Below are 9,841 nucleotides of genomic sequence, written 5' to 3'. Positions count from 1 at the left end.
AGAAATTCCCTAAAGAAGAAAGACTAAGATAAGATATAAAATTAAACACAAAGAAATCCCAGTAATGATGGCAGAAGATCATTCTAGTAAAATATTGTCCCAGTACATAATTGTTCAACAGAAGTGGTGAAGACAGACCAAAAAAATAGCATCTTTGAAATCCTCCTCTTGGAAATGCAACAGTGTACCTACATTCCTAACCAGCAGCAAGTTCTTTAACTGAAGTCCTGTAGAGGCCCATGTCAGCCACATTCTGCCAATGACAAAAGACTTAATCTTTCATAAATATAAGCTAACAACAACAGGTGGTGCCTTCTGAAAGTGTATGGGTATGTGATATAGTCATAATCCTTCTTACTAATAGAAAAAGTTGTAGAGTGCATTGACTCAATTTATTTTATGTACCCAATCAAGTCTTGGTTTATTCTTTTACAGTATCAACTTCCAAAAAGTAAAATAACCAAAGTAGTCCTAAAAATACACAAAACAGACCTTCAACTTTGCATTCCTTTTCGAATAACACAAAAAGTATGTACAGCATGTTTAATAATATGCAATATGAAAAAGCTTTGCATTGCTGTTAGCAACCTCTGTACCCACCCACCCTCCTTGTCCACAAATGTACCTCTACTAAACACAGTTACATCACTAATCCTGTTAGTTTGAAAGAATCTTAAATTTGTTAAAGCTGGAAAATCTTTGTATAGGGGCTCCACTCATTTGAAGGTTATAGACTTCTACGGTATTCAGAAATTCATTGCTATCAAACCCTTCCATGCATAAAAGGTGTTTCCCACAGCTGCAATCCTAGCATTGCTCCTTGGGGAAGTCATGTTTCCCATCATCTTCCATTCAATTCTAGTTGGGTCATACATCTCCACACAGCTGATGGCATGAGAACTGTCAAAGCCACCACCGACAAATAGTTTTCCATCCAGAACAGCTACTCCAGCTTCTCACCTAGCCACATACATGGGTGCAATTAAAGTCCAGGTGTAATTTTCAGGATTGCAATGCTCTAGTCCTCAGGCAATTCCAAGACTCTGCACCTCTGATTATGTACAAATAACCACCAAGTTCACAGACTGCAGACTGGTGTCTATGAATGTTTAGAGGAGCACAGCTTGTCCATAACTTTGTTATAGGATCAAAAACATCACAATTTTTCAGTCTTTTCTGACCATATGGATCAGAACCACCAAGGATGTATAATTTCCCATTCAGAGCACACACTCCAGCATTACAATGGTTAGTTCTCAATTCTGAAACAGGAACCCAGTCGTTTATGTTTGGATCATACATCTCTCCACAACTCGTGTCATCTGAGTGGCTGTTCAATCCACCAACCACATACAGCTGGCCCATCATTAGAGACATTTGGAATAGGGCTCTTGGTGTTCTCATGGGAGCAAGGAAGGACCAGTGATCTGTATGTGGCTCATAGCATTCAACTGTTCAAGGACATTCCTCTCTGTTATAGCCACCTGCAGCTATGAGTTTGCCATTCATCTCTGCCATCCCAGACCAGACCATGCATACTGCATAGGCGATATAGGCTTTTCTATCAGCTCATCTGACTACATCTCAAAACTTAAACTTTTAGTTAGTTTTGGAATACTTGTTGGTGAGCTCTGTGGGCTGTTTTGCCTGTGAAGGAAAATGACACAGAATACACCATCCAGCACAGCCAGGCACAAGAAAGTGTTATTTGATGGATTTTCTGAAGCAACAATTTTCCACTCATGCAAAGTCTTTGTACCATGGCATTTGGAGAAGAGAGACCCAGTAGAACTGCTACTTACCGGCTTATGGCCATTCTCATGTGGTGGCTTTTTCTGCACAAACTGAATGTGGTCATTGTCACTGCCAAACACCTCAGCTTGTCCATCTAGTAGGTTCTCATCAAGCATCTTGTGATCAGCTGAGTAGTACAAGGTTTGAACCTCTTCCATCAGCTCTTCCGGACTGTCTCCTTTCTCCCAGATGCTACGCTGCACCCAGTTGATTACCTTTGTATATAATTTGCCATTGCTGGGCAAGCAAACATTATTTTCAAGCATTAACTCCAACTTTAGCTTTGGAAGTTTGAGAAACTCTTCCTCTTTGGAAATTTGTAACAAATGCTTCTGAATATGTGCATCAACCTTATTCAACAAACGGGAGTCTCCCATATAACTTGCGAAGTTCCAGTAGGAGATGCAGCTGGTAACATTCACTCTAGACAGTAAATAATCACCACACACCTCCTTTACTTGGTCTATCTTCAGCTTTTTGACTGCAGAATAAACAGCTTTTACCAATTCCTTATCAGCTTTCAAATGTACAGTATAGGGATAATTCAACAAGACTTCAATAGCTTCTGGATTGAGATAATCAAATTTAACATGAGAAACTCTATTAGGATAACTGTCACCATTAAAGATTTCAAATAAATAGGGACTGCAGCAAGCCAGGACTGCTGTGTGCTAACATCTCATGACTGCAGACCACCACAGAACTGGCCACTTTTCCTCAGGGCGTTTAATTTGCAACAGAAGACTCAATGAAATTTTTGTCTTCAAACATTAAATATCCATTGGGAATCATTTTTTCCTTTTAAATTTGGCTACTATACTGGTGAAAAATGTACTTCTGGGACGTCTTAAATAATCCAAGAGCAAAGGAGTGTTAAAACTCAGCACTTCGTTGAGGTATGAAAACAGGTGGTTGCAGTGAAGGCAGTGGTGTCCTAAGCTCTAATCGTGATTCCAAAACTATAAGGCTTGGAATGATGAAATCAGGTCCTTAAAAGTTATAGACATGAATTTCATCTGTGATACTCATGCATCATCTGAAGAGATGGAAAAACTCATCCCTGGAGCTTTGCCCGGGAGCAGCAGGAAGCGGGCAGGAACAGGCCCAACAGAAAGCGCCTCGAGGCCCCGGAGAGGGGAAGTGATTGAGCGGGAGGACCAGAAGTCAGTTAGCTGAGGTTGCCAGGAGAGGGGAGCGCCACCGACAGTTTGCTGGGACTCGCTCGCTTGCTCGCTGGCACAGCTACGCGGAAGCAGCACAGGCGGAGAAACTGCTCAAGTAGCTCTGACGGACCAACCTCCATGCGCATCCCAGAAACACTGCTCTTGACTCAATTTTTAATAGGTTATTGCATCAAAGACCTTACATGAAAGACCATAATAGCTTTAATTTCTGTTTGTTGGTTGAGTTGATGTTCCACAGATCTCTTATGCTCCATATAAATATTTAATTATTTTCTCATCCTGTTTCTCATAATGTGTGTCAATTTGGCAACATTTACATTTTCTGATTTTTTCTTTTGCCCATTCAAATCTGTATTAAATAGCTCTAGGACTTTTATATTTAAATTATGATAATTTTCAACTCCTGAATTTAGAGATTTCTTTTTATAATTTCACAAGTAGTATTATTTCTATTACTACTATTCATCATTCTTTCTGCTGAGATATCTTTATTCTAATTTCTTTTACTTTTTTGTATTTTTGTTTGATTTTTATATTCCTCAGTTCTTTGAATATGTGTAACACAATTGATTCAATGTCTGTGTATAGGAAGTCCTATGCCAGGGCTTCCTTATACAAAACTCTAATAGATTTTCCTCCTCCCCCCCTCCTCCCCCCTCCTCCCCCCTCCTCCCCCCCTCCCCCCTCCCCCTCCCCCCCTCCCCTCCCCCCTCCCTCCCCCCCCTCCCTCCCTCCCTCCCTCCCTCCCTCCCTCCCTCCCTCCCTCCCTCCCTTCCTTCCTTCCTTCCTTCCTTCCTTCCTTCCTTCCTTCCTTCCTTCCTTCCTTCCTTCCCTCCCTCCCTCCCTTCTACCCATGATTTAGTAGACCATACTATCTTCTTTCACTGATTGCCTTGTTATGTATTTGCATACAAGTGGACATTTTGAATATTATGATGTAGCAACACTGAAAAATAGCATTTTCTCCCCTTATCTCATCCTACCCCTCAGAAGGTTTGTTGTTGTGCGTTATTGTTAAGCTTCCTAAGTCACTTTCCTTAACTGTTCTTTCATGTCTGTATTCTTGGTGGAATGTGAATATCAATATGTATACTATGTTTGATTATCATCTACATGGCATAGTTTTTTGTTTTTGTTTTTTGCTTTTAAATACCCAGAGCAAACAAATACAGAAGGATTTTCAAAAAAGAGAGACAAAAAGATCCCACTGGCTTTGTTTGGCCAATATTTCAACCATTAGAACAATTCTGTTGTCTTTTCTTGTTTCTAGAGGACCTAATAGCCAGCCAGTGGTACAAGCTTAGGGTCCTCATAACATTTTTTCTGAGCATGTGTTCACCTATGGCCATTCATGTGACCTTCTCAATTACTATACTTTAAAACATATTGTTCCTTTCCTTTGTGACATGATCTCATTTCCCAAATGATTATTTTCCATATATATTGATCTCTGAATATTTTAGTACTTTGTGCCTGGGTGCTAGAGCCAGTGTGCCTATGAACCAATATGCACATTATGGAAGGCATAGAAACACACACACACACACACACACACACGAGGGAGATAGAAAACGAGGAGGAGCAGGAAGATGAAGAAGAAGGAGGAGAAGAAAACTTATTTGTGTAAGTAATGATTTAAAAACTTCACAAATCTGGGAAGGGAAATGGGCATCCCTATTTATAAAGTATAGATTCTCAAGAAAGTCTACACCAAAGTACATTATGGTCAAATTGTCAAAAATCAAAGACAAACAACATTTTGAAAGCAACAGAAAATCAACTTGTCATGTACAAAGGAACCAAATAAAGTTGTCAGTGAATTTCTCAGCATAAATCTTGTATGTTAGAAAAGAGTAGGATGATATAGTCAAAGTACTAAAAGAAAAGAAAAACTGCCACTCAAAATATATTACCTGAAAAAACTGTCCTTCAAAAATGAATGGGAAATAAAGAGTTCCTCAGAAAAATGAAAACATCATCATTACCACTAGACATACCTTATAAGAAAAGTAAAGAGAAGTCTTTATATACATATTATTTATTATTATTATTTTTATTTTTATTTAAAATATGACATGTCCCTTTTTCTCCCCAATGACCTGTTCCACTCCATCCCTTCCCCCTCCCCAGTCCCTCTCCCCACCATTGTCTATGTCCTTGGGTTGTGCATATTTGCATACAAATTCTTTGGTTACTCTCTCCCCCTCCACCCACCCGTCCTCCTCCATCCCTCTGACATTCGTCAGTCTCATCTCTGCTTCCATATCAATGAATCTATTCAGTTGATCAGTTTAAGCTCTTTAGATTGCATGTATAAGTGAGATCATGTGATATCTGTCTTTCTCTGCCTGGCTAATTTTACTTAGCATAATATTCTCCAGGTCCATCCATACTATCCCAAAGGGTACTAGATTCTTCTTCTTTACAGCTGTGTAGTATTCCATGGTGTAAATATCCCACAGCTTTTTTATCCACTCGTCTACTGATGGGCACTTGGGCTGTTTCCAGATATTAGCGATTGTAAATTGTGCTGCTATGAACATAGGGGTGCATATATCATTTCTGATTGGTGTTTCAGGATTCTTAGGATACATTCCTGGGAGTGCAATCACTGCATCAAAAGACAGCTCCATTTTTAATTTTTTGAGGAACCTCCATACTGTTTTCCATAGTGGCTGCACCAGTCTGCATTCCCACCAGCAGTGTACTAGGGTTCCCCTTTCTCCACACCCTCGCCAGCACAGGTCTTTTGTTGATTTGTTGATGGAGCCATTCTGACAGGTGCGAAGTGATACCTCATTGTGGCTTTAATTTGCATCTCTCTGATGATTAGTGACATTAAGCATTTTCTCATGTGTCTCTGGGCCATCTGTATGTCCTCTTTGGAGAAGTGTCTATTCAGGTCCTTTGCCCATTTTTTAATTGGGTTGTTTGTCTTCCTCTTGCTGAGGCTATGAGTTCTTTGTATACTTTGGAAATTAGCCCCTTATCAGATACATCCTTGGCAAATATGTTTTCCCAGACCATGGGTTTCCTTTGTATTTTCAGGCTGTTTTCTTTTGCTGTGCAGAAGCTTTTTAGTTTGATGTAGTGCCATTTGTTTATTTTTTCTTTTGTTTCTCTTGCCCTAGAAAATGTATCAGTGAAAAGTCCACTATGTGGGATGTCTGTGACTTTACTGCTTATGTTTTCTTCTAGGATTTTTATGGTTTCATGACTTACATTTAAGTCTTTTATCCATTTTGAGTTTATTTTTGTGTAGGGTGAAAGTTGGTGGTCTAGTTTCATTCTTTTGCAAGTATCTGTCCAATTTGCCCAGCACCACTTATGGAAGAGACTGTCCTTACTCCACTGTATGCTCTTGCCTCCTTTGTCAAATATTAACTGACCATAATGGCTGGGGTCTATTTCTGGGGCCTCTGTTATGTGCCATTGATCTATATGTCTGTTGTTGTACCAATACTAGGCCTTTTTTATTACACTGGCTCTGTAGTACAGTTTGATGTCCAGTAATGTGATTGCTGCCACTCTGTTCTGTTTTCTTAAGATGGCCGCAGCTATTTGGGGTCTTTTTTGGTTCCACATTAATTTTTGAAATGTTTGTTCTAGGTCTGTGAAATATGCTGTTGGTATTTTAATAAAAATTGCATTGAATTTATAAATTGCTTTGGGTAGTATGGACATTTTAATGATATTATTTCTAACAATCCATGAGCATGGTATATTCTTCCACTTGTTTATATTTTCCTCTATTTCTTTTTCCAGTGTCCCATAGTTATTTGAGTACAGGTCTTTTATATCCTTGGTTAAGTTTGTACCTAAGTATCATATTTTTTTAGTTGTAATGGTAAATGGTATTGTTTTTGTTTCTCTCTCTGAAAGTTCATTGTTGGCCGTATAAGAATGCCACTGACTTCTGGATGTTGATTTTGTATCCAGCTACCTTGCCAAATTCATTTATCAAATCTAGTAGTACTTTGATGGAGTCTTTAGGGTTTTCTATGTACAATATAACATATTCTGCAAACAAGGACAGTTTTACTTCCTCCTTTCCAATTTGGATACCTTTTATGTTTTCTTCCTGTCTGTTGGCTGTGACTAGGACTTCCAGTGCTATGTTGAATAAGAGTGGTGAAAGTGGACATCTCTGTCTTGTTCCTGTTTTTAATGAAAATTGTTTTAGTGTTTGCCCATTGAGTATAATGGTGTCTGTAGGTCTGTCACATATGGCCTTTATTAGGTTGAGGTATGATCCCTCTATTCCCACTTTGCTGAGACTTTTTATCAGAAATGGGTGCTTGATTTTCTTGAATGCTTTTTCTCTATTGATATAATCATATGATTTTTGTCCTTCACTTTGCTTATATGATGTATCGCATTTATTGATTTGTGGATGTTGTACTAGCCTTGCATCCCCGGAATAAATCCCACTTGGTCGTGGTGTATGATTTTTTAATGTATTGCTGGATCTGGTTTGCTAGGATTTTAGTGAGGATTTAGCATCTATGTTCATCAGAAACACTGGCCTGTAATTTTCTTTCTTTGTAGTGCCTTTATCTGGTTTTGGGATTAGGATGATGCTGGCCTCATAAAAATAGTTTGGGAATTTTTCCTCCTCTTGAATTTTCTGGAATAGTTTCAATAGAATAGGTGTTAATTCTTCTTTAAATGTTTGGTAAAACTCACCCGTAAATCCACCTGGTCCAGCACTTTTGTTTGCTGGGAGTTTTTTGATTACTGCTTCAATTTCATTAGTTGTGATCGGCATATTCAGGTTTTCTGCCTCTTCTTGATTCAGCTTTGGAAGATTGTATGCATCTAGGAATTTGCCCATTTCCCCCATGTTGTCCAATTTGTTGGCAAACAGTTGCTCATAATATTTTCTTACAATCCTTTCTATTTCTCTTGTGTTGGTTGATATATTGCTTTTTTTTTTCTTTCATTTCTGATTTTATTTATTTGGGTCCTCTCTCTTTGTTTCTTAGTAAGTCTGGCTAATGGTGCTTCAATCTTTTTTATCTTTTCAAAGAACCAGCTCTTGGTTTCATTGTTGTTGTTTTTTGTATTTTGTTTTTAGTCTCTATGTCATTAATTTCTGCTCTTTATTATTTTCTTCCTTCTGCTTCCTTGGGACTTTTCTTGCTGTTCTTGTTCTAGTTCTTTTAGTTGTTGAGTTAGATGGTTCATTAGAGCTTTTTCTTGTTTCTTGAGATAGGCTCTAATGCTATGAATTTTCCTCTCAGGACTGCTTTCGGGTTGTCCCATAGATTTTGGGTTGCAGTCTGTTCATTTTCATTTTTTTTCCAGGAAGTGTTTGATTTCTTCCTTGATCTCATTGGTAACACATTCATTGTTTAATAGCATGCTATTTAGCCTCCATGTGTTTGAATATTTTTGAGTTTTTTTGTAGTGGTTGATTTCTAGTTTCATGGCACTATGATCCAAGAACATGCTTGATATGATTTCAATCTTCTTGTAATTTTAGAGACTTGCCTTGTGCCCTAATATGTAGTCTATTTTTAAGAATGTTCCTTGTGCACTTGAGAAGGATGTGTATTCTGCTGCTTTGGGATGAAATGTTTTGTAAATGTCAATTAAATCCATTAGGTCTAGTGAGTTATTTAAGGTCTGTGTTCCCAGTTCCTTTTTTGTCTTATGATCTCTCTAATGCTGACAGTATGGTGTAAAAGTCCCCCACTGATTGTGTTGATGTCAATTTCCCCCTTAAAGTCCACCAAGAAATTTTTTATATATTTAGGTAAACATAAATGTTTATAAGGGTTATTTCCTTCTGTTGGATTGATCCCTTTAGTATTATGTGGTAACCATCTTTGTGTCTTGTTATAGTCTTTATTTTGATGTCTGTATTGTCAGAAATAAGTATTACTACTCCAGGTTATTCTTTTCCTTTCCATTTGCATGGAATGTTTTATTGCATCCCTTCAATTTTAGCCTGTGTGAATCTTTTGCTCTTAGATGGGTCTCTTGTAGACAACATATATTTGGGGCCTGTTATCTTATCCACTCAGCTACTCTACGTCTCTTGATTGGATCATTTATTCTGTTTACATTTAAGATTACTCTTGATATAAACTTATTTAATGCCTTTTTTTCCCTTTATGCTGATGTACTTTCTCTCACTATTTCTTTTTCTTAGAGCAGTTTTTTTTTTAACATTTCTTGCAAGGGTGGTTTAGTGGTACTGAACTCCTTTAGCCTTTTTTTTTTTTTTTTTGGTCTGGGAAGCTCTTTATTTTACCTTCAATTTTATTTTAAAAAGTATATCTTTATTGATTTCAGAGAGAGGAAAGGAGAGGAAGAAACAGAAACATCAATGATGAGAGAGTCATTGATAGAGCCCGCAACCCGGGCATATGCCCCGACCGGGAACCAAACCCCAATCGCCTGGATCCTAGGCCAATGCTCAACTGCTGAGCCATGCCCAGCCGGGCTACCTTCAATTTTAAATAATAGCTTTGCTGGATAAAGCAATCTTGGTTGCATGTTCTTGCTTTTCATTACTTTGAGGACTTCATGCCCCTCCCTTCTGGCCTGAAGAGTTTCTGTTGAGAAATCAGCTGTCAGCCATTTGGGGATTTCCTTGTAGGTCATTGCTTGTCTCTCTCTTGCAGCCCTTAATATTTTCTCTTTGTCCTTGACATTTGCCATTTTAATTATGATGTGACTTGGAGTGGGTCTCTTTGGGTCCCTTTTTTTTTTGAACCCTCTATGCTTCCTGAACTTGTGTGGCTTTCTCCCTTGCCAACCTAGGGAAGTTTTTTGTCATTATTTCCTTCACCAAGTTCTCTATCCCTTGCTCTCTTTCCTCCCCCTCTGGCACTCCTATAATGTGAATGTTGTTT

At 38.4% G+C, this 9,841-nt stretch overlaps 1 pseudogene across 1 annotated transcript; it reads right to left on the bottom strand.

Moving 5' to 3' along the window:
* Nucleotides 1-682: 682 nt before the first annotated feature.
* LOC308551997 (influenza virus NS1A-binding protein pseudogene) lies at nucleotides 683-2,586 on the bottom strand (annotated as a pseudogene). The gene has a single exon. The product of its transcript is annotated as an influenza virus NS1A-binding protein pseudogene (transcript).
* Between the last annotated feature and the right edge of the window lie 7,255 nt (nucleotides 2,587-9,841).

Source organism: Miniopterus schreibersii (assembly GCF_964146895.1).
Source record: "Miniopterus schreibersii genome assembly, chromosome: Y".
Lineage (NCBI taxonomy): Eukaryota > Metazoa > Chordata > Mammalia > Chiroptera > Miniopteridae > Miniopterus > Miniopterus schreibersii.
This window is presented reverse-complemented; position numbering and strand designations above follow the sequence as displayed.